The 23,164-nt window shown below is 44.3% G+C and overlaps 10 non-coding genes and 1 pseudogene across 10 annotated transcripts; all 11 read right to left on the reverse strand.

Moving 5' to 3' along the window:
• Positions 1–464: 464 nt before the first annotated feature.
• Positions 465–606, reverse strand: LOC134970939 (U1 spliceosomal RNA; annotated as a pseudogene).
• A 152-nt stretch (positions 607–758) lies between these two features.
• Positions 759–921, reverse strand: LOC134970654 (U1 spliceosomal RNA). Its single transcript, XR_010189938.1, has one exon. It is a non-coding gene; the product is annotated as a U1 spliceosomal RNA (small nuclear RNA).
• Positions 922–1,073: 152 nt separating this feature from the next.
• On the reverse strand, positions 1,074–1,237 carry LOC134970691 (U1 spliceosomal RNA). Its single transcript, XR_010189968.1, has one exon. It is a non-coding gene; the product is annotated as a U1 spliceosomal RNA (small nuclear RNA).
• A 671-nt stretch (positions 1,238–1,908) lies between these two features.
• LOC134970762 (U1 spliceosomal RNA) lies at positions 1,909–2,071 on the reverse strand. Its single transcript, XR_010190026.1, has one exon. It is a non-coding gene; the product is annotated as a U1 spliceosomal RNA (small nuclear RNA).
• A 152-nt stretch (positions 2,072–2,223) lies between these two features.
• Positions 2,224–2,387, reverse strand: LOC134970491 (U1 spliceosomal RNA). The gene has a single exon (XR_010189803.1). It is a non-coding gene; the product is annotated as a U1 spliceosomal RNA (small nuclear RNA).
• Positions 2,388–3,057: 670 nt separating this feature from the next.
• LOC134970980 (U1 spliceosomal RNA) lies at positions 3,058–3,220 on the reverse strand. Its single transcript, XR_010190164.1, has one exon. It is a non-coding gene; the product is annotated as a U1 spliceosomal RNA (small nuclear RNA).
• Positions 3,221–3,372: 152 nt separating this feature from the next.
• Positions 3,373–3,536, reverse strand: LOC134970593 (U1 spliceosomal RNA). Its single transcript, XR_010189887.1, has one exon. It is a non-coding gene; the product is annotated as a U1 spliceosomal RNA (small nuclear RNA).
• A 646-nt stretch (positions 3,537–4,182) lies between these two features.
• On the reverse strand, positions 4,183–4,345 carry LOC134970871 (U1 spliceosomal RNA). The gene has a single exon (XR_010190103.1). It is a non-coding gene; the product is annotated as a U1 spliceosomal RNA (small nuclear RNA).
• Positions 4,346–4,497: 152 nt separating this feature from the next.
• Positions 4,498–4,661, reverse strand: LOC134970492 (U1 spliceosomal RNA). Its single transcript, XR_010189804.1, has one exon. It is a non-coding gene; the product is annotated as a U1 spliceosomal RNA (small nuclear RNA).
• Positions 4,662–5,332: 671 nt separating this feature from the next.
• LOC134970784 (U1 spliceosomal RNA) lies at positions 5,333–5,495 on the reverse strand. Its single transcript, XR_010190044.1, has one exon. It is a non-coding gene; the product is annotated as a U1 spliceosomal RNA (small nuclear RNA).
• A 152-nt stretch (positions 5,496–5,647) lies between these two features.
• Positions 5,648–5,811, reverse strand: LOC134970664 (U1 spliceosomal RNA). The gene has a single exon (XR_010189947.1). It is a non-coding gene; the product is annotated as a U1 spliceosomal RNA (small nuclear RNA).
• Between the last annotated feature and the right edge of the window lie 17,353 nt (positions 5,812–23,164).

Below are 23,164 nucleotides of genomic sequence, written 5' to 3' on the forward strand. Positions count from 1 at the left end.
GGTACCCCTCCTTCAACAAGGAAGGGGTTACTATTCCACAATGTTTGTGGTACCGAAACCGGACGGTTCGGTGAGACCCATTTTAAATCTTTGAACACGTATATAAAACGGTTCAAGTTCAAGATGACCCTTAGTTCGCATTAAACACCCCCACCCTCCTTCGGTGTGGGGCTCATGTTGGCAATGCCCCAGCCCCTGAAGCATTCAAGCTGATTTCTTGCAGCAGCTGGGTACTGTAACAGCTCCAGAGCTGCTCTGTGAGGCAAGTAAAAGGGTGTGGGCCCTGCAGCACTACCTGTAGTTTGCATTGTGTGTTGGAAGGAACAAAGTAAGCAGACGGGAGAAGTCAGGATAGTGCGCAAGGGCATAGAAGGGAGCGGCTCAAGAAAAGAGAAGTGGAAACAGACAGCAAACTAGGCTGGAGAGAGACCTGAGACAAAGAGATCTGAATTATACGAGAGACGGCCAGGGGAAACACAAATTATGCAGTCAAGTTTCCCACATTTGGGGAAATCACAGGGGCAGCACACCCAGAGTGCAATGGGTGAGCCTTGCCCTGGGAGAAGCACCTACATGATCATAGTATCTCACCTGGCAGGTAAGTAGGAGTTGGGCTAGAGCTGGGGAGGGTCGCTGCTCGGGTACCCCCCTGTCAAGTGAAGGAGATCCAACTGAGGCAGCACAAGGGAACTCTCGAAAGAGGAACAAGGCTAGAGGAAGATCTGAGACAAAGAAATCTGATTTTTACCAGAGTTGACCAGAAGAAAGCACAAACACAGTCCCCCACTACCACAAATAATGCAGTCAAGTTTCCCACATTTGGGGAAATCACAGGGGCAGCACACCCAGAGTGCAATGGGTGAGCCTTGCCCTGGGAGAAGCACCTTCCTGATCATAGTTTCTCACCTGGCAGGTAAGTAGGAGTTGAGCTAGAGCTGGGGAGGGTCGCTGCTCGGGCACCCCCCTGTCAAGTGAAGGAGATCCAACTGAGGCAGCACAAGGGAACTCTCGAAAGAAGAACAAGGCTAGAGGAAGATCTGAGACAAAGAAATCTGACTTTTACCAGAGCTGACCAGAGGAAAGCACAAACACAGTCCCCCTCTACCACAAATAATGCAGTCGAGTTTCCCACATTTGGGGAAATCACAGGGGTCATCATACCCAGAATGCAATGAATGAACCTCACCCTGGGAGAACAATCTTCATGACCATGATATCTCCTATGCAAAATAAGTATGATTTGGGATAGGGCTGGGGAGGGCCGCTGCTCAGGCACACCTCTGTCAAGTAAAGGCGATTCAACTGAGGCAGCACAAGGGAACTCTCATCTGGGGACAACAACTGCTGGGAGAACACATATTTTCAGATGAACATGGGAGGGCAGAAGGCTGCCTAATACTGAAGCACCCCCAAACAACAAACCAAATGCAACAACTAGTACAAGCATTCCTGGGGGAAGGCCTGCAGCAGATGGATTTGCATATGGTGATGTCATCCAAGCAGTGGGTCAAAATTGGCTTCAACCCTCGTCTGCATATGAAAAGAAAAAAGGGATGTGCAGGACATGGCGTCCTTTTGTGGCGCTTGGATGACCCTTAATTCGCATTAAACATCTCCACCCTCCTTCGGTGTGGGGCTCATGTTGGCTATTCCCCAGCCCCTGAAGCATTCAAGATGATTTCTTGCAGCAGCTGGGCACTGTAACAGCTCCAGAGCTGTTCTGTAAAGCATGTAAAAGGGTGTGGGCCCTGCAGCACTACCTGTAGTATGCATTGTGCTTTGGAAGGCACAAAGTAAGCAGACGGGAGAGGTCAGGATAGTGCGCAAGGGCATAGAAGGGAGCGGCTCAAGAAAAGAGAAGTGGAAACAGACAGCAAACTAGGCTGGAGAAAGACCTGGGACAAAGAGATCTGAATTATACGAGAGCCGACCAGAGGAAACACAAATTATGCAGTCAAGTTTCCCACATTTGGGGAAATCGCAGGAGCAGCACACCCAGAGTGCAATGGGTGAGCCTTGCCCTGGGAGAAGCACCTTCCTGATCATAGTATCTCACCTGGCAGGTAAGTAGGAGTTGGGCTAGAGCTGGGGAGGGTCGCTGCTCGGGCACCCCCCTGTCAAGTGAAGGAGATCCAACTGAGGCAGCACAAGGGAACTCTCGAAAGAAGAACAAGGCTAGAGGAAGATCTGAGACAAAGAAATCTGACTTTTACCAGAGCTGAGCAGAGGAAAGCACAAACACAGTCCCCCACTACCACAAATAATGCAGTCGAGTTTCCCACATTTGGGGAAATCACAGGGGTCAGCATACCCAGAATGCAATGAATGAACCTCACCCTGGGAGAACAATCTTCATGACCATGGTATCTCCTATGCAAAATAAGTATGATTTGGGATAGGGCTGGGGAGGGCCGCTGCTCAGGCACATCTCTGTCAAGTAAAGGAGATTCAACTGAGGCAGCACAAGGGAACTCTCATCTGGGGACAACAACTGCAGGGAGAACACATATTTTCAGATGAACATGGGAGGGCAGAAGGCTGCATAATACTGAAGCACCCCAAACAACAAACCAAATGCAACAACTAGTGCAAGCATTCCTGGGGGAAGGCCTGCAGCAGATTGATTTGCATATGGTAATGCCATCCAAGCAGTGGGTCAAAGTTGGCTTCAACCCTCGTCTGCATATGAAAAGAGAAAAGGGGCGTGCAGGGCATGGCTGCCTTTTGCGGCGCTTGGGTGACCCTTAGTTCACATTAAACATCTCCACCCTCCTTCGGTGTGGGGCTCATGTTGGCAATGCCCCAGCCCCTGAAGCATTCAAGCTGATTTCTTGCAGCAGCTGGGTACTGTAACAGCTCCAGAGCTGCTCTGTGAGGCAAGTAAAAGGGTGTGGGCCCTGCAGCACTACCTGTAGTTTGCATTGTGTGTTGGAAGGCACAAAGTAAGCAGACGGGAGAAGTCAGGATAGTGCGCAAGGGCATAGAAGGGAGCGGCTCAAGAAAAGAGAAGTGGAAACAGACAGCAAACTAGGCTGGAGAGAGACCTGAGACAAAGAGATCTGAATTATACGAGAGACGACCAGGGGAAACACAAATTATGCAGTCAAGTTTCCCACATTTGGGGAAATCACAGGGGCAGCACACCCAGAGTGCAATGGGTGAGCCTTGCCCTGGGAGAAGGACCTACATGATCATAGTTTCTCACCTGGCAGGTAAGTAGGAGTTGGGCTAGAGCTGGGGAGGGTCGCTGCTCGGGTACCCCCCTGTCAAGTGAAGGAGATCCAACTGAGGCAGCACAAGGGAACTCTCGAAAGAGGAACAAGGCTAGAGGAAGATCTGAGACAAAGAAATCTGATTTTTACCAGAGTTGACCAGAAGAAAGCACAAACACAGTCCCCCACTACCACAAATAATGCAGTCGAGTTTCCCACATTTGGGGAAATCACAGGGGTCAGCATACCCAGAATGCAATGAATGAACCTCACCCTGGGAGAACAATCTTCATGACCATGGTATCTCCTATGCAAAATAAGTATGATTTGGGATAGGGCTGGGGAGGGCCGCTGCTCAGGCACATCTCTGTCAAGTAAAGGAGATTCAACTGAGGCAGCACAAGGGAACTCTCATCTGGGGACAACAACTGCAGGGAGAACACATATTTTCAGATGAACATGGGAGGGCAGAAGGCTGCCTAATACTGAAGCACCCCCAAACAACAAACCAAATGCAACAACTAGTGCAAGCATTCCTGGGGGAAGGCCTGCAGCAGATGGATTTGCATATGGTGATGTCATCCAAGCAGTGGGTCAAAGTTGGCTTCAACCCTCGTCTGCATATGAAAAGAAAAAAGGGATGTGCAGGGCATGGTGTCCTTTTGTGGCGCTTGGATGACCCCTCCTTCGGTGTGGGGCTCATGTTGGCTATGCCCCAGCCCCTGAAGCATTCAAGATGATTTCTTGCAGCAGCTGGGCACTGTAACAGCTCCAGAGTTGCTCTGTAAAGCATGTAAAAGGGTGTGGGCCCTGCAGCACTACCTGTAGTATGCATTGTGCGTTGGAAGGCACAAAGTAAGCAGACGGGAGAGGTCAGGATAGTGCGCAACTGCATAGAAGGGAGCGGCTCAAGAAAAGAGAAGTGGAAACAGACAGCAAACTAGGCTGGAGAAAGACCTGAGACAAAGAGATCTGAATTATATGAAAGCCGACCAGAGGAAACACAAATTATGCAGTCAAGTGTCCCACATTTGGGGAAATCGCAGGAGCAGCACACCCAGAGTGCAATGGGTGAGCCTTGCCCTGGGAGAAGCACCTTCCTGATCATAGTATCTCACCTGGCAGGTAAATAGGAGTTGGGCTAGAGCTGGGGAGGGTCGCTGCTCGTGCACCCCCCTGTCAAGTGAAGGAGATCCAACTGAGGCAGCACAAGGGAACTCTCGAAAGAAGAACAAGGTTAGAGGAAGATCTGAGACAAAGAAATCTGACTTTTACCAGAGCTGACCAGAGGAAAGCACAAACACAGTCCCCCACTACCACAAATAATGCAGTCGAGTTTCCCACATTTGGGGAAATCACAGGGGTCAGCATACCCAGAATGCAATGAATGAACCTCACCCTGGGAGAACAATCTTCATGACCATGGTATCTCCTATGCAAAATAAGTATGATTTGAGATAGGGCTGGGGAGGGCCGCTGCTCAGGCACATCTCTGTCAAGTAAAGGAGATTCAACTGAGGCAGCACAAGGGAACTCTCATCTGGCGACAACAACTGCAGGGAGAACACATATTTTCAGATGAACATGGGAGGGCAGAAGGCTGCCTAATACTGAAGCACCCCCAAACAACAAACCAAATGCAACAACTAGTACAAGCATTCCTGGGGGAAGGCCTGCAGCAGATTGATTTGCATATGGTAATGCCATCCAAGCAGTGGGTCAAAGTTGGCTTCAACCCTCGTCTGCATATGAAAAGAGAAAAGGGGCGTGCAGGGCATGGCGGCCTTTTGCGGCGCTTGGATGACCCCTAGTTCGCATTAAACACCTCCACCCTCCTTCGGTGTGGGGCTCATGTTGGCTATGCCCCAGCCCCTGAAGCATTCAAGCTGATTTCTTGCAGCAGCTGGGCACTGTAACAGCCCCAGAGCTGCTCTGTAAGGCAAGTAAAAGGGTGTGGGCCCTGCAGTACTACCTGTAGTTTGCATTGTGCATTGGAAAGCACAAAGTAAGCAGACGGGAGAAGTCAGGATAGTGCGCAAGGGCATAGAAGGGAGCGGCTCAAGAAAAGAGAAGTGGAAACAGACAGCAAACTAGGCTGGAGAGAGACCTGAGACAAAGAGATCTGAATTATACGAGAGCCGACCAGGGGAAACACAAATTATGCAGTCAAGTTTCCCACATTTGGGGAAATCGCAGGAGCAGCACACCCAGAGTGCAATGGGTGAGCCTTGCCCTGGGAGAAGCACCTTCATGATCATAGTATCTCACCTGGCAGGTAAGTAGGAGTTGGGCTAGAGCTGGGGAGGGTTGCTGCTCGGGTACCCCCCTGTCAAGTGAAGGAGATCCAACTGAGGCAGCGCAAGGGAACTCTAGAAAAAAGAACAAGGCTAGAGGAAGATCTGAGACAAAGAAATCTGACTTTTACCAGAGCTGACCAGAGGAAAGCACAAACACAGTCCCCCACTACCACAAATAATGCAGTCGAGTTTCCCACATTTGGGGAAATCATAGGGGTCAGCATACCCAGAATGCAATGAATGAACCTCACCCTGGGAGAACAATCTTCATGACCATGGTATTTCCTATGCAAAATAAGTATGATTTGGGATAGAGCTGGGGAGGGCCGCTGCTCAGGCACATCTCTGTCAAGTAAAGGAGATTCAACTGAGGCAGCACAAGGGAACTCTCATCTGGGGACAACAACTGCAGGGAGAACACATATTTTCAGATGAACATGGGAGGGCAGAAGGCTGCCTAATACTGAAGCACCCCCAAACAACAAACCAAATGCAACAACTAGTGCAAGCATTCCTGGGGGAAGGCCTGCAGCAGATGGATTTGCATATGGTGATGTCATCCAAGCAGTGGGTCAAAGTTGGCTTCAACCCTCGTCTGCATATGAAAAGAGAAAAGGGGTGTGCAGGGCATGGCGGCCTTTTGCGGCGCTTGGATGACCCCTAGTTCGCATTAAACACCTCCATCCTCCTTCGGTGTGGGGCTCATGTTGGCTATGCCCCAGCCGCTTAAGCATTCAAGCTGATTTCTTGCAGCAGCTGGGCACTGTAACAGCTCCAGAGCTGCTCTGTAAGGCAAGTAAAAGGGTCTCTGTGGCGCAATCAGTTAGTATGTACGGCTATTAACCAAAAGGTTGGTGGTTCAATCCCACCCAGGGACCTAATTGACCTTGTTATCAGATTTTGGTGATCTTTAAGTAGACAAGTCAAATTTCATACCCCCTGTTATGGTGTAGGGTACCTGGCCTTCTCTGATGTAATCAGAGTTAGATTTGATTCAGTGATTTTATAAAAACATCTAGGAAGCACAATTTAGCAGTGGGTTGCAGAGAAAAAGAAATATGCTGGCAAAAAAATCAAATTGCGTGATTAAACAGCTCTTCATTTTCTGGCTTTATTTTTGTGCTAACAAATTTGTTCTCTGAAAAGTGTCCACAAAGCCAAGTCTCTGATTAACACCTTTGTAGGGATGGTTTTTCACCTATTACTAAATTAAACTTGCTTCATTGGAAAGGCAGCAAGATGCATCCTCATTTCAATGTCTACTGAAATAATACAGGTTGACACCAGGAAACATTGACGCCACTGCATCCTTGCTGCTTTCTCATGTGGAAGTCTGTTTAATGTGAAAACAAGGTGATATCTAATTAGCACACAGGTAAGAAATTACGAAAATCTTTATTTAAGGGTGAAGATGTTTCTCACAAAATTGTTGCCCCAATGCATCATTGAAATTCAAGCTGGAAAGATGATTTTAATATATCACTTGTACATTTTGTATTGCTCTTCTGGTGACAATGTCGTTTTTTTTGTCAATTACCATTTTAATAATAGGGTAAAGAAAATTAAGTGGATTTTTGAAAGAAAACTATACTGTCAATATACTATTAAAACAAATTAAAATGGTAAAAGTTATTGTACTTTAAGTAAAAATAAAAGAGCAAAAATATCAATCCCAGTTTTGATTACTTAAATTAACAAAAAAAAAATGCATATAGCAAAGGATAGTTTCAATCTGCCTACCTCTGGGTTATGGGTCCAGCATGCTTCCATTGCAGTACTCTGCTGCACATGTAAGTGCAAGAGATCCTGAAGCACTCACTCATCATGGGAAAGTACCAATGTGTTTATTCATTGGTTGATGGAAGAAACATCTTACAAAAACTCTCCAGATTATTGATTTTTTAATGTTTTTCTAGGAAACGTTCTAGATGTATGCTTATTAGCCTTTGTCAGTATGTACTGTTTGCAAAGTGTCTCTGTGGCGCAATCGGTTAGTGTGTTCGGCTATTAACCAAAAGGTTGGTGGTTCAATCCCACCCAGCGACGTAATTGACCTTGTGATCAGATTTTGGTGATATTTAAGTAGACAAGTCAAAATTTCAAACCCACTCTTATTGTGTAGGGTACCTGGCCTTCTCTGATGTAATCAGAGTTAGATTTGATTCAGTGATTTTATAAAAAACAGCTAGGAAGCACAATTTAGCAGTGGGTTGCAGAGAAAAAAAATAAGCTGGCAGAAAAATCCAATTGAGTGATTAAACAGCTCTTCATTTTCTGGCTTTATTTTTATGCTAACAAATTTGTTCTCTGAAAAGTGTCCACAAAGCCAAGTCTCTGATTAACACCTTTGTAAGGATGGTTTTTCACCTATTACTAAATTAAACTTGCTTCATTGGAAAGGCAGCAAGATGCATCCTCATTTCAATGTCTACTGAAATAATACAAGTTGACACCAGGAAACATTAACGCCACTGCATCCTTGCTGCTTTCTCATGTGGAAGTCTGTTTAATGTGAAAACAAGGTGATATCTAATTAGCACACAGGTAAGGAATTAAGAAAATCTTTATTTAAGGGTGAAGATGTTTCTCACAAAATTGTTGACCCAATGCATCATTGAAATTCAAGCTGGAAAGATGAATTTAATATATCACTTGTACATTTTGTATTGCTCTTCTGGTGACAATGTAGTTTGTTTTTGTCAATTACCATTTTAATAATAGGGTAAAGAAAATGAAGTGGATTTTTGAAAGAAAACAATACTGTCAATATACTATTAAAACAAATTAAAATGGTAAAAGTTATTGTACTTTAAGTAAAAATAAAAGAGACAAAATATCAATCCCAGTTTTGGATTACTTTAATTAACAAAAAAAAATGCATATAGCAGAGGATAGTTTCAATCTGCCTACCTCTGGGTTATGGGCCCAGCATGCTTCCATTGCAGTACTCTGCTGCACATGTAAGTGCAAGAGATCCTGAAGCACTCACTCATCATGGGAAAGTACCAATGTGTTTCTTCGTTGGTTGATGGAAGAAACATCTTACAAAAACTCTCCAGTTTATTGACTTTTTAAAGTTTTGCTAGGAAACGTTTTAGATGTATGCTTATTAGCCTTTGTCAGTATGGGCTTTTGCAAAGTGTCTCTGTGGCGCAATCAGTTAGTATGTACGGCTATTAACCAAAAGGTTGGTGGTTCAATCCCACCCAGGGACCTAATTGACCTTGTTATCAGATTTTGGTGATCTTTAAGTAGACAAGTCAAAATTTCAAACCCCCTGTTATGGTGTAGGGTACTTGGCCTTCTCTGATGTAATCAGAGTTAGATTTGATTCAGTGATTTTATAAAAACAGCTAGGAAGCACAATTTAGCAGTGGGTTGCAGAGAAAAAAAATATGCTGGCAGAAAAATCCAATTGAGTGATTAAACAGCTCTTTATTTTCTGGCTTTATTTTTATGCTAACAAATTTGTTCTCTGAAAAGTGTCCAAAAAGCCAAGTCTCTGATTAACACCTTTGTAAGGATGGTTTTTCACCTATTACTAAATTAAACTTGCTTCATTGGAAAGGCAGCAAGATGCATCCTCATTTCAATGTCTACTGAAATAATACAGGTTGACACCAGGAAACATTAACGCCACTGCATCCTTGCTGCTTTCTCATGTGGAAGTCTGTTTAATATGAAAACAAGGTGATATCTAATTAGCACACAGGTAAGGAATTAAGAAAATCTTTATTTAAGGGTGAAGATGTTTCTCACAAAATCGTTGCCCCAATGCATCATTGAAATTCAAGCTGGAAAGATGATTTTAATATATCACTTGTACATTTTGTATTGCTCTTCTGGTGACAATGTAGTTTGTTTTTGTCAATTACCATTTTAATAATAGGGTAAAGAAAATGAAGTGGATTTTTGAAAGAAAACAATACTGTCAATATACTATTAAAACAAATTAAAATGGTAAAAGTTATTGTACTTTAAGAAAAAATAAAAGAGCCAAAATATCAATCCCAGTTTTGGATTACTTTAATTAACAAAAAAAAAATGCATTTAGCAGAGGATAGTTTCAATCTGCCTACCTCTGGGTTATGGGCCCAGCATGCTTCCATTGCAGTACTCTGCTGCACATGTAAGTGCAAGAGATCCTGAAGCACTCACTCATCATGGGAAAGTACCAATGTGTTTCTTCGTTGGTTGATGGAAGAAACATCTTACAAAAACTCTCCAGATTATTGACTTTTTAAAGTTTTTCTAGGAAACGTTTTAGATGAATGCTTATTAGCCTTTGTCAGTATGAACTTTTGCAAAGTGTCTCTGTGGCGCAATCAGTTAGTATGTATGGCTATTAACCAAAAGGTTGGTGGTTCAATCCCACCCAGGGACCTAATTGACCTTGTTATCAGATTTTGGTGATCTTTAAGAAGACAAGTCAAATTTCATACCCCCTGTTATGGTGTAGGGTACCTGGCCTTCTCTGATGTAATCAGAGTTAGATTTGATTCAGTGATTTTATAAAAACATCTAGGAAGCACAATTTAGCAGTGGGTTGCAGAGAAAAAGAAATATGCTGGCAAAAAAATCAAATTGCGTGATTAAACAGCTCTTCATTTTCTGGCTTTATTTTTATGCTAACAAATTTGTTCTCTGAAAAGTGTCCACAAAGCCAAGTCTCTGATTAACACCTTTGTAGGGATGGTTTTTCACCTATTACTAAATTAAACTTGCTTCATTGGAAAGGCAGCAAGATGCATCCTCATTTCAATGTCTACTGAAATAATACAGGTTGACACCAGGAAACATTAACGCCACTGCATCCTTGCTGCTTTCTCATGTGGAAGTCTGTTTAATGTGAAAACAAGGTGATATCTAATTAGCACACAGGTAAGGAATTAAGAAAATCTTTATTTAAGGGTGAAGATGTTTCTCACAAAATCGTTGACCCAATGCATCATTGAAATTCAAGCTGGAAAGATGATTTTAATATATCACTTGTACATTTTGTATTGCTCTTCTGGTGACAATGTCGTTTTTTTTGTCAATTACCATTTTAATAATAGGGTAAAGAAAATGAAGTGGATTTTTGAAAGAAAACAATTCTGTCAATATACTATTAAAACAAATTAAAATGGTAAAAGTTATTGTACTTTAAGTAAAAATAAAAGAGACAAAATATCAATCCCAGTTTTGGATTACTTTAATTAACAAAAAAAAAATGCATATAGCAGAGGATAGTTTCAATCTGCCTACCTCTGGGTTATGGGCCCAGCATGCTTCCATTGCAGTACTCTGCTGCACATGTAAGTTCAAGAGATCCTGAAGCACTCACTCATCATGGGAAAGTACCAATGTGTTTATTCATTGGTTGATGGAAGAAACATCTTACAAAAACTCTCCAGATTATTGATTTTTTAATGTTTTTCTAGGAAACGTTCTAGATGTATGCTTATTAGCCTTTGTCAGTATGTACTGTTTGCAAAGTGTCTCTGTGGCGCAATCGGTTAGTGTGTTCGGCTATTAACCAAAAGGTTGGTGGTTCAATCCCACCCAGGGACGTAATTGACCTTGTGATCAGATTTTGGTGATATTTAAGTAGACAAGTCAAAATTTCAAACCCCCTCTTATTGTGTAGGGTACCTGGCCTTCTCTGATGTAATCAGAGTTAGATTTGATTCAGTGATTTTATAAAAAACAGCTAGGAAGCACAATTTAGCAGTGGGTTGCAGAGAAAAAAAATATGCTGGCAGAAAAATCCAATTGAGTGATTAAACAGCTCTTCATTTTCTGGCTTTATTTTTATGCTAACAAATTTGTTCTCTGAAAAGTGTCCACAAAGCCAAGTCTCTGATTAACACCTTTGTAAGGATGGTTTTTCACCTATTACTAAATTAAACTTGCTTCATTGGAAAGGCAGCAAGATGCATCCTCATTTCAATGTCTACTGAAATAATACAAGTTGACACCAGGAAACATTAACGCCACTGCATCCTTGCTGCTTTCTCATGTGGAAGTCTGTTTAATGTGAAAACAAGGTGATATCTAATTAGCACACAGGTAAGGAATTAAGAAAATCTTTATTTAAGGGTGAAGATGCTTCTCACAAAATTGTTGACCCAATGCATCATTGAAATTCAAGCTGGAAAGATGAATTTAATATATCACTTGTACATTTTGTATTGCTCTTCTGGTGACAATGTAGTTTGTTTTTGTCAATTACCATTTTAATAATAGGGTAAAGAAAATGAAGTGGATTTTTGAAAGAAAACAATACTGTCAATATACTATTAAAACAAATTAAAATGGTAAAAGTTATTGTACTTTAAGTAAAAATAAAAGAGACAAAATATCAATCCCAGTTTTGGATTACTTTAATTAACAAAAAAAAATGCATATAGCAGAGGATAGTTTCAATCTGCCTACCTCTGGGTTATGGGCCCAGCATGCTTCCATTGCAGTACTCTGCTGCACATGTAAGTTCAAGAGATCCTGAAGCACTCACTCATCATTGGAAAGTACCAATGTGTTTCTTCGTTGGTTGATGGAAGAAACATCTTACAAAAACTCTCCAGATTATTGACTTTTTAAAGTTTTTCTCGGAAACGTTTTAGATGAATGCTTATTAGCCTTTGTCAGTATGAACTTTTGCAAAGTGTCTCTGTGGCGCAATCAGTTAGTATGTACGGCTATTAACCAAAAGGTTGGTGGTTCAATCCCACCCAGGGACCTAATTGACCTTGTTATCAGATTTTGGTGATCTTTAAGTAGACAAGTCAAAATTTCAAACCCCCTGTTATGGTGTAGGGTACCTGGCCTTCTCTGATGTAATCAGAGTTAGATTTGATTCAGTGATTTTATAAAAACAGCTAGGAAGCACAATTTAGCAGTGGGTTGCAGAGAAAAAAAATATGCTGGCAGAAAAATCCAATTGAGTGATTAAACAGCTCTTTATTTTCTGGCTTTATTTTTATGCTAACAAATTTGTTCTCTGAAAAGTGTCCACAAAGCCAAGTCTCTGATTAACACCTTTGTAAGGATGGTTTTTCACCTATTACTAAATTAAACTTGCTTCATTGGAAAGGCAGCAAGATGCATCCTCATTTCAATGTCTACTGAAATAATACAGGTTGACACCAGGAAACATTAACGCCACTGCATCCTTGCTGCTTTCTCATGTGGAAGTCTGTTTAATGTGAAAACAAGGTGATATCTAATTAGCACACAGGTAAGGAATTAAGAAAATCTTTATTTAAGGGTGAAGATGTTTCTCACAAAATCGTTGCCCCAATGCATCATTGAAATTCAAGCTGGAAAGATGATTTTAATATATCACTTGTACATTTTGTATTGCTCTTCTGGTGACAATGTAGTTTGTTTTTGTCAATTACCATTTTAATAATAGGGTAAAGAAAATTAAGTGGATTTTTGAAAGAAAACAATACTGTCAATATACTATTAAAACAAATTAAAATGGTAAAAGTTATTGTACTTTAAGTAAAAATAAAAGAGACAAAATATCAATCCCAGTTTTGGATTACTTTAATTAACAAAAAAAAATGCATATAGCAGAGGATAGTTTCAATCTGCCTACCTCTGGGTTATGGGCCCAGCATGCTTCCATTGCAGTACTCTGCTGCACATGTAAGTGCAAGAGATCCTGAAGAACTCACTCATCATGGGAAAGTACCAATGTGTTTCTTCGTTGGTTGATAGAAGAAACATCTTACAAAAATTCTCCAGATTATTGATTTTTTTAAGTTTTTCTAGGAAACGTTTTAGATGAATGCTTATTAGCATTTGTCAGTATGTACTTTTGCAAAGTGTCTCTGTGGCGCAATCAGTTAGTGTGTACGGCTATTAACCAAAAGGTTGGTGGTTCAATCCCACCCAGGGACGTAATTGACCTTGTTATCAGTTTTTGGTGATCTTTAAGTAGACAAGTCAAATTTCATACCCTCTGTTATGGTGTAGGGTACCTGGCCTTCTCTGATGTAATCAGAGTTAGATTTGATTCAGTGATTTTATAAAAACATCTAGGAAGCACAATTTAGCAGTGGGTTGCAGAGAAAAAGAAATATGCTGGCAAAAAAATCAAATTGCGTGATTAAACAGCTCTTCATTTTCTGGCTTTATTTTTATGCTAACAAATTTGTTCTCTGAAAAGTGTCCACAAAGCCAAGTCTCTGATTAACACCTTTGTAGGGATGGTTTTTCACCTATTACTAAATTAAACTTGCTTCATTGGAAAGGCAGCAAGATGTATCCTCATTTCAATGTCTACTGAAATAATACAGGTTGACACCAGGAAACATTAACGCCACTGCATCCTTGCTGCTTTCTCATGTGGAAGTCTGTTTAATGTGAAAACAAGGTGATATCTAATTAGCACACAGGTAAGGAATTAAGAAAATCTTTATTTAAGGGTGAAGATGTTTCTCACAAAATTGTTGACCCAATGCATCATTGAAATTCAAGCTGGAAAGATGATTTTAATATATCACTTGTACATTTTGTATTGCTCTTCTGGTGACAATGTAGTTTGTTTTTGTCAATTACCATTTTAATAATAGGGTAAAGAAAATGAAGTGGATTTTTGAAAGAAAACAATACTGTCAATATACTATTAAAACAAATTAAAATGGTAAAAGTTATTGTACTTTAAGTAAAAATAAAAGAGACAAAATATCAATCCCAGTTTTGGATTACTTTAATTAACAAAAAAAAAATGCATACAGCAAATGATAGTTTCAATCTGCCTACCTCTGGGTTATGGGCCCAGCATGCTTCCATTGCAGTACTCTGCTGCACATGTAAGTTCAAGAGATCCTGAATCACTCACTCATCATGGGAAAGTACCAATGTGTTTCTTCGTTGGTTGATGGAAGAAACATCTTACAAAAACTCTCCAGATTATTGACTTTTTAAAGTTTTTCTAGGAAACGTTTTAGATGAATGCTTATTAGCCTTTGTCAGTATGGACTTTTGCAAAGTGTCTCTGTGGCGCAATCAGTTAGTATGTACGGCTATTAACCAAAAGGTTGGTGGTTCAATCCCACCCAGGGACCTAATTGACCTTGTTATCAGATTTTGGTGATCTTTAAGTAGACAAGTCAAAATTTCAAACCCCCTGTTATGGTGTAGGGGTACCTGGCCTTCTCTGATGTAATCAGAGTTAGATTTGATTCAGTGATTTTATAAAAACATCTAGGAAGCACAATTTAGCAGTGGGTTGCAGAGAAAAAGAAATATGCTGGCAAAAAAATCAAATTGCGCGATTAAACAGCTCTTCATTTTCTGGCTTTATTTTTATGCTAACAAATTTGTTCTCTGAAAAGTGTCCACAAAGCCAAGTCTCTGATTAACACCTTTGTCACGCGTAGCCACAGGCACCACAATAGGTTGGTTCATATGAAAAGATGAGACCACTTTTGGTAGGAATTGAGGACGGGTCTGCAATTCCGCTCTATCCACATGGAATACCAAATATGGGCTTTTATGTGACAAAGCCGCTAATTCCGACACTCGCCTAGCCGAAGCCAAGGCTAATAACATGACCACCTTCCATGTGAGATATTTTAACTCCACTGTTTTAAGTGGTTCAAACCAGTGTAATTTTAGAAAACTTAACACCACGTTAAGGTCCTAAGGTGCCACCGGAGGCACAAAAGGAGGCTGAATATGCAGCACTCCTTTTACAAAAGTCTGAACTTCTGGAAGAGAAGCCAATTCTTTTTGAAAGAAAATGGATAAGGCCGAAATCTGGACCTTAATAGAGCCTAATTTTAGGCCCAAATTCACTCCAGTTTGTAGGAAGTGAAGGAAACGGCCCAGATGGAATTCTTCCGTAGGAGCATTCCTGGCCTCACACCAAGAAACATAATTTCGCCATATACGGTGTAATGTTTTAACGTTACATCCTTCCTAGCCTTTATCAGCGTAGGGATGACCTCAACCGGAATGCTAGGATCCGGCATTCAACCGCCATGCCGTCAAACGCAGCCGCGGTAAGTCTTGGAACAGACAGGGCCCCTGATGCAACAGGTCCTGTCTTAGAGGGAGAGGCCACAGATCTTCTGTGAGCATTTCCTGCAGATCCGGATACCAGGTCCTCCGTGGCCAATCTGGAACAATGAGGATTGTTCTCACTCCTCTTTGTCTTATTATCCTCAACACCTTGGGTATGAGAGGAAGAGGAGGAAATACATAGACCGACCGGAACACCCACGGTGTCACTAGGGCGTCTACAGCTACTGCCTGAGGGTCTCTTGACCTTGCGCAATACCTCTGTAGCTTTTTGTTGAGCCGGGACGGCATCATGTCTATCTGTGGCAGTTCCCACCGACTTGTAATCTGTGCAAAGACTTCCTGATGAAGTCCCCACTCTCCCGGATGTAGGTCGTGTCTGCTGAGGATGTCTGCTTCCCAGTTGTCCACTCCCGGAATGAACACTGCTGACAGTGCGCTTGCGTGATTCTCCACCCAGCGAAGAATTCTGGTGGCTTGTGCCATCGCCACTCTGCTTCTTGTGCCGCCTTGGCGGTTTACATGAGCCACTGCGGTGACGTTGTCTGACTGGATCAGAACCGGTTGGTCGCAAAGTAAGGTCTCCGCTTGACGTAGGGCATTGTATATGGCCCTTAGTTCCAGGATGTTGATGTGAAGACAAGTCTCTTGACTTGACCAAAGACCTTGGAAATTTCTTCCCTGTGTGACTGCTCCCCAACCTTGGAGGCTTGCGTCTGTGGTCACCAGGATCCAGCCCTGAATGCTGAATCTGCGTCCCTCGAGAAGGTGAGCACTCTGCAGCCACCACAAGAGTGATACCCTGACCCTGGGGGACAGGGTGATCAACCAGTGCATCTGTAAATGTGACCCGGACCACTTGTCCAGTAGGTCCCATTGGAAAGTCCTCGCATGGAACCTGCCGATTGGAATGGCCTCGTATGATGACACCATCTTTCCCAGGACTCGAGTGCAGTGATGCACTGACACCTGTTTTGGTTTCAATAGGTTCCTGACAAGAGTCATGAGTTCCTGGGCCTTTTCTATCAGGAGATAAACCCTCTTCTGGTCTGTGTCCAGAATCATGCCCAAGAAAGACAGACGAGTAGTAGGAATCAACTGCGACTTCGGGATATTGAGAATCCAGCCGTGTTGCTGTAACACTTTCAGTGAAAGTGATACGCTGTTCAGCAACTGCTCTCTTGATCTCGCTTTTATGAGATCGCCCAAGTACGGGATAATTGTGACACCTTGCTTGCACAGGAGCACCATCATTTCCGCCATTACCTTGGTGAAAATTCTCAGGGCCATGGAGAGACCAAACAGCAACGTCTGAAATTGGCAATGACAGTCCTGTACCGCAAATCTGAGTTACGCCTGATGAGGTGGATAAATGGGGACATGAAGGTATGCATCCTGTACACAAATGCGGACAACAGGTGTCAAGCCGTGTGTTGCCTTTGTCAAGCTGTAATAAGTAGGGATAAGGACGTTAACCACCTCGGAACATCCTCCCTTATATGTCACCTGCAGCGCATTCATCATAAGTCAGTGACAAGTTCAAAAACTTTGGATGACAGCGGAAGCAGTCCACTAACCACTAAATCCCTTCCTCTTGTAACCAAGCTCCTGCAAACCACACCACCAACTCCCTCAGTGTCAATTTCCTCCTTAGACAGGAGAGCCAATAGTCCTGCAGGCCATGTCACTGGCAACTCTGACGAGTCCTCTCCTGCCTGGGATTCCTCCGATGCATCCTTGAGTGTAACGCCTACTGCTGCTGGCGCTGCTGTTGTTGCTGCTGGGAGTCGATCGTCATCCCAGAGGGGAAGTCGGAAGACCACTTGTACTTCTTCCAGTAAGCAATTGACTGTCCAACAGTCCTTTGCGAGGAAGATGAAATATCACAGCAGTCATCCTGCTGCAAAGCGGATAACTCAGGTCTGGGTGGTGAGAAACGTGGTTCCGGTATCCATCGTTAATTTAGAGGCAACTAGAGACTTGATTGAGGTACTGTGTCCCCGGTACCAAATACCCTCTAGGTTCCATTTCTCTAGGCAGGCGATACCGAAAATGTACACAGACCTCAGAAAAAGAGTCACCAGTGTCCTAAAAAATGCAGTTGTACCCAATGTCCACTTGTCTGTGGTTAAGTGGAGCAGGGCAGACTCAGGACTATATGACTGTGACAGCCCACTGGGTAGATGTATTGCCTCCCGCAGCAAGAACAGCAGCGGCGGCACCAGTAGCAGCATCTCGCAATTGCCAACTCGTTCCTAGGCAGGCTACGCTTTGTATCACCGCTTTCCATAAGAGGCACACAGCTGACAACCTCTTACGGAAACTGAGGAACATCATCGCAGAATGGCTTACCCCAATTGAACTCTCCTGGGGATTTGTGACATCGGACAACGCCACCAATATTGTGCGTGCATTACATCTGGGCAAATTCCAGCACGTCCCATGTTTTGCACATACATTGAACTTGGTGGTGCAGAATTATTTAAAAAACGACAGGGGCGTGCAAGAGATGCTGTCGGTGGCCCGAAGAATTGCGGGCCACTTTCTGCCTTCAGCCACCGCATGCCGAAGACTGGAGCACCACCAAACATTCCTGAACCTGCCCTGCCATCATCTGAAGCAAGAGGTGGTAACGAGGTGGAATTCAACCCTCTATATGCTTCAGAGGATGGAGGAGCAGCAAAAGGCCATTCAAGCCTATACATCTGCCCACGATATAGGCAAAGGAGGGGGAATGCACCTGACTCAAGCGCAGTGGAGAATGATTTCAACGTTGTGCAAGGTTCTGCAACCCTTTGAACTTTCCACACGTGAAGTCAGTTCAGACACTGCCAGCCTGAGTCAGGTTATTCCCCTCATCAGGCTTTTGCAGAAGAAGCTGGAGACATTGAAGGAGGAGCTAAAACAGAGCGATTCAACTAGGCATGTGGGACTTGTGGATGGAGCCCTTAATTTGCTTAACCAGGATTCAATCTGTTGAAATCAGAGCACTACATTTTGGCCGCCGTGCTCGATCCTAGATTTAAAACCTACATTGTATCTCTCTTTCCGGCAGACACAAGTCTGCAGAGGTTCAAAGACCTGCTGGTGAGAAAATTGTCAAGTCAAGCGGAACGTGACCCGTCAACAGCTCCTCCTTCACATTCTACCGCAACTGGGGGTGCGAGGAAAAGGCTAAGAATTCCGAGCCCACCCGCTGGCGGTGATGCAGGGCAGTCTGGAGTGAGTGCTGACATCTGGTCCAGACTGAAGGACCTGGCAACGATTACTGACATGTCGTCTACTGTCACTGCATATGATTCTGTCACCTTTGAAAGAATGGTGGAGAAAAAGAGGCAATTTGGAGGCCCTTGCACAAACTGGCTTTATTCTACTTAAGTTGCCCTCCCTCCAGTGTGTACTCCGAAAGAGTGTTTAGTGCGGCCGCTCACCTTGTCAGCAATCGGCGTACAAGGTTACTTCCAGAAAATGTGGAGAAGATGATGATCATCAAAATTAATTATAATCAATTCCTCCGTGGAGACATTCACCAGCAATTGCCTCCAGAAAGTACACAGGGATCTGAGATGGTGGATTCCAGTGGGGACGAATTAATAATCTGTGAGGAGGGGGATGTACACAGTGAAAGGGGTGAGGAATCGGAGGATGATGAGGTGGACATCTTGCCTCTGTAGAGCCAGTTTGTGCAAGGAGAGATTGATTGATTCTTTTTTGGTGGGGGCCCAAACCAACCAGTCATTTCAGTCAGTCGTGTGGCAGACCCTGTCGCTGAAATGATGGGTTCGTCAATGTTTTTCTTTTCAATCTAAGCCCCTGCAGTTTTCTGTAAGCATCTGCTTCGCTATGATGATCAACAAGTCACAAGGGAAAACACTCAGGGCTGGAGGCGTAGATCTTAGGACCAGCTGCTACAAGCATGGCAGAGGTGTCACTATCACTGGTGACACCCAGAGAGGCGGCGAGGGAGATTGTAATGCAGTGCGCGCAGATAAGCAGCGCAATGGTAAAAAGGAGGCATGGTCTCATAGGTAGGGGCGTGGCCTGAATCACCATTTTGTTGCTGCGGGTATCCCGGGGGTTGGGGGCTGTACCCGGGGACTAGTGTGTGAGTGGTGCTGGCTCCTGCACAGTGACAGAAACTGGGTGTTGCACGTAATGTCACAGTGAAACACCCATATTCTGTCACTGAAGAAGAGCCGGCACTTTGGTGTCACCCCACTTGGCGGGTGACACTCGGGTGTGTGCCGCAACCCCGTTGTGATGCCACTGACCCATGGGAAGCTTTACGTGGCTTACCCATGTGTTAGTAGCCCCAAGCATCTTTTGTGTTAGTCCCTGAAGAAAAACTTCAAATATTGTTTACAATTTTGTAATCAATGGCCTAATTCAGTAAGGATTGCAAATTCTGCTAAGTAACAGAATTTGCAATCCTTTGGTTCGCATGCTGGGGCCACCCATCACAGGGCATGGCCACCCAGCATGCCGCCTCCCTTCTTGACCACGCTGAAATTGCAGTCTCAGTGCAGTTCAGCGTGATCATAAAAAATGGGTTAGCCTCCTGTTGGTGCAGACTGTACGTGTGCGCAGGAAGCCGCCACCATTTTTGTGATCGCAACGGCTGCATGTGATGTCATGCAGCCGCTCTGACCACGCCTCCTGTTTCTCCGTTGAAGCCCTGCCCCCGCACCGCTCCATCTCCGACTTTGAAATGGAGTGTTGCTGACCCCCCCCCCCACACCGATTGACAGTCACAGAAAATGCAGGCGCATGCGTATGCTCTTAGCAATTTTTGCAGTTGGATTGCTTATTGTGATTGCAATCCAACCTGAATCAGGCTCTATTACCTATCACAATGCACTGCAGGTAGTACAAAATGGGGTTAATATAGGAGAAAAACCCCCAGAGCTGTGCTCCTTAACTGTCCCTGGTGGCTAGTGGAGCGGCTGCCCAGTAATCAGTGTCCACGCCAGTGCGCACACGGCCCGCCCCCTACTGCCACGCTGGATCACGGTATAGTGTGGGCACAGAAGCCCCTTACCTCCCTTTCATCAGCGGCCTCGTGATCCCGGAGGGCGGTGTGTGTGTGACTGACCTTAGGAAGAAACCGGAGCCTCCGCTGCAGTGACCCAGCAACCAGGGCACGGGAGTATACTGCGCCGCTGGGAGTGATGGAGCTGCAGTAAAGATGTCTATTAGACCTAGCCTGCTGCAGCCCTTGTACATTCTTATAAAAAAAGTTCTTCTTTTCTTGTCAAAATTAATAGCTAAGTATAGGCTGCCTGAGGCAGCCCCCTGTTAAGTGTCCTGCTACTGAAGGCACCAACTACAAACTGAGCTCCCTGTTCATGGAAGCGAGGTTATAGAGCAGGGGGCGCTGAGCATCTTGGGAACAGTCAAAAGCTTTGAGCCTGTTGGTGCCTCAGATCAAGATCCTACTCTACACCCCAATGTGAATCCTTGTGGAGTCCAGTGTACCCCACAGAAGAAATGAATGTGTCACACCCATTGGCAGCAACATTAGAATAGCTGCTGATGGGCACAATTGAGAAAGGAAGGGGGGAAAACATTTGAATCCAGCACATATATGTAATTTGAATATGTAATTTGTACCTTCCTACTTTAAAATGTAATGGATGAACCTCACCCTGTGAGAACTATCTTCATGAACAAGAGATCTCATATGCAAGATAAGTATGTGTTGGCAGAGGCGCTCACTGGGCAGAGATGCTGATCGCATCTCTGGCATGTGCCGGTGCACTGCGGCACCAGCACACACACACACACTTCAGACCTGATCTCCTGTTGTGTGAATATGCACAGCAGAGATCAGGTCTGAATTAGGCCCTATATACAGCTGTCAGTAAGGCAGGGATCTGCTGCTGCCAGTGAGGCAGGGATGTGCTGCTGTCAGTGAAGCAGTGATCTGCTGCTGCCAGTGAGGCAGGGATCTGCTGCTGCCAGTGAGGCAGGGATGTGCTGCTATAAGTGAGGCAGGTATGTGCTGCTGTCAATGAGGCAGGGATGTGCTGCTGTCAGTGAAGCAGGGATGTGCTGCTGTCAGCGAGGCAGTGATCTGCTGCCCACTATCTCCCTATCACCCCTGCCTGAGTCACACACTTTCCCTGTCACCCCTGCCCCAGTTACCCACTATCTCCCAGTCACCGCTGCCTCAGTTAACCACTATACCTGCGACCCCTGCCTCAGTCACCCACTATACCAGTCACCCCTGCTTTAGTCACCCACTATCTCTGTCACCCCTGCCTCAGTCAACCACTATCTCCATATCACCCCTACCTCAGTCACCCACTATCCCTGTCACCTCTGCCTCAGTCACCCACTGTCACCCTATCACCCCTGCCTCAGTCACCCACTATCCCTGTCACCCCTGCCTCAGTCTCCTACTGTCCCTGTCACCCCTGCCACAGTCATCCACTATATCCCTATCACCCCTGCCTTAGTCACTGACTATCTCCCAGTCACCCCGGCCTCAGTCACCCACTATCTCCCAGTCATACATGCTTCAGTCACCCACTATCTCCCAGTCATCCCTGCCTCAGTCACCTACTGACACCAGTGCAGACATTTCTGCTGCGGCCTCTCCACTCTCCAGCGTGAACGTACTGACGACTGAGGAAATCCGCTTCCCAGTTGAGGACTCCGGGAATGAACACTGCCGATATTGCTGGCAGATGACGTTCTACCCAACTGAGGATTTTTGATACTTCCAGCTTTGCCATGCAATTTCGAGTGCCGCCTTGATGATTTGTGTACACTACCGTGGTGTCGTTGTCCGATTGTACTTGAACAGGCCTGTTCTGTACTAGAGGCAGGGCCAGTGTCAATGAATTGAACACTGCCCGCAATTCCAGAATGTTTATCGGGAGGAGAGATTCCTCCCTGGTCCACCGATGGTGAAGGGTCGTCATCACGGCCATGACCTTGGTGAATTTCCGAGGTGCCGTGGCCAAACCAGAAGGCAGGACCTGAAATCCAAAAACTAACCAGGCACAACACTGCTTAGCTTCCAACATCAGATGAGATTGGACATATCCAGTGTGATGCGGCTGTAGATGATTTTTGCTGTTTCTAACTTCTACTTCTAACTACTGGTACATCAATGAATAAGTTTCAAAATATAATGCATCAAGAGAACGGTGTTGGTAGTATAAAACTACCTACAGCACCTGGTATTCCCAGGTGGTCTCACATCCAAGAACAAACCAGGCCTAAAATCAGGTGATATTGGGCATATACAGTGTGGTGTGGCTGTAGATGAGCTTAGTGGTTTCTGTTAGAGTTCTTCTACTTCTAACTACTCGTACATAAATGAGTAAGCAGCCGATTTATTAAACCTGGTGAAATGATAATTTGCATGGTGATAAAGTACCAGCCAGTCAGCTCCTAATTGCCATGTCACAGGCTGGGTTTGAAAAATGACAGTTAGGAGCTGACTGGCTGGTACTTTATCACCTTGCACTTTATCAGTTCACCAGGCTTAATAGATCTGCCCCAATGTTTCAAAATGGAATGCATCAAGAGAACGGTGTTGGTAGTATAAAACTACCTACAGCACCTGGTATTCCCAGGTGGTCTCACATCCAAGAACAAACCAGGCCTAAAATCAGGTGATATTGGGCA

Source organism: Pseudophryne corroboree, chromosome 11 (genome assembly GCF_028390025.1).
Source record: "Pseudophryne corroboree isolate aPseCor3 chromosome 11, aPseCor3.hap2, whole genome shotgun sequence".
Lineage (NCBI taxonomy): Eukaryota > Metazoa > Chordata > Amphibia > Anura > Myobatrachidae > Pseudophryne > Pseudophryne corroboree.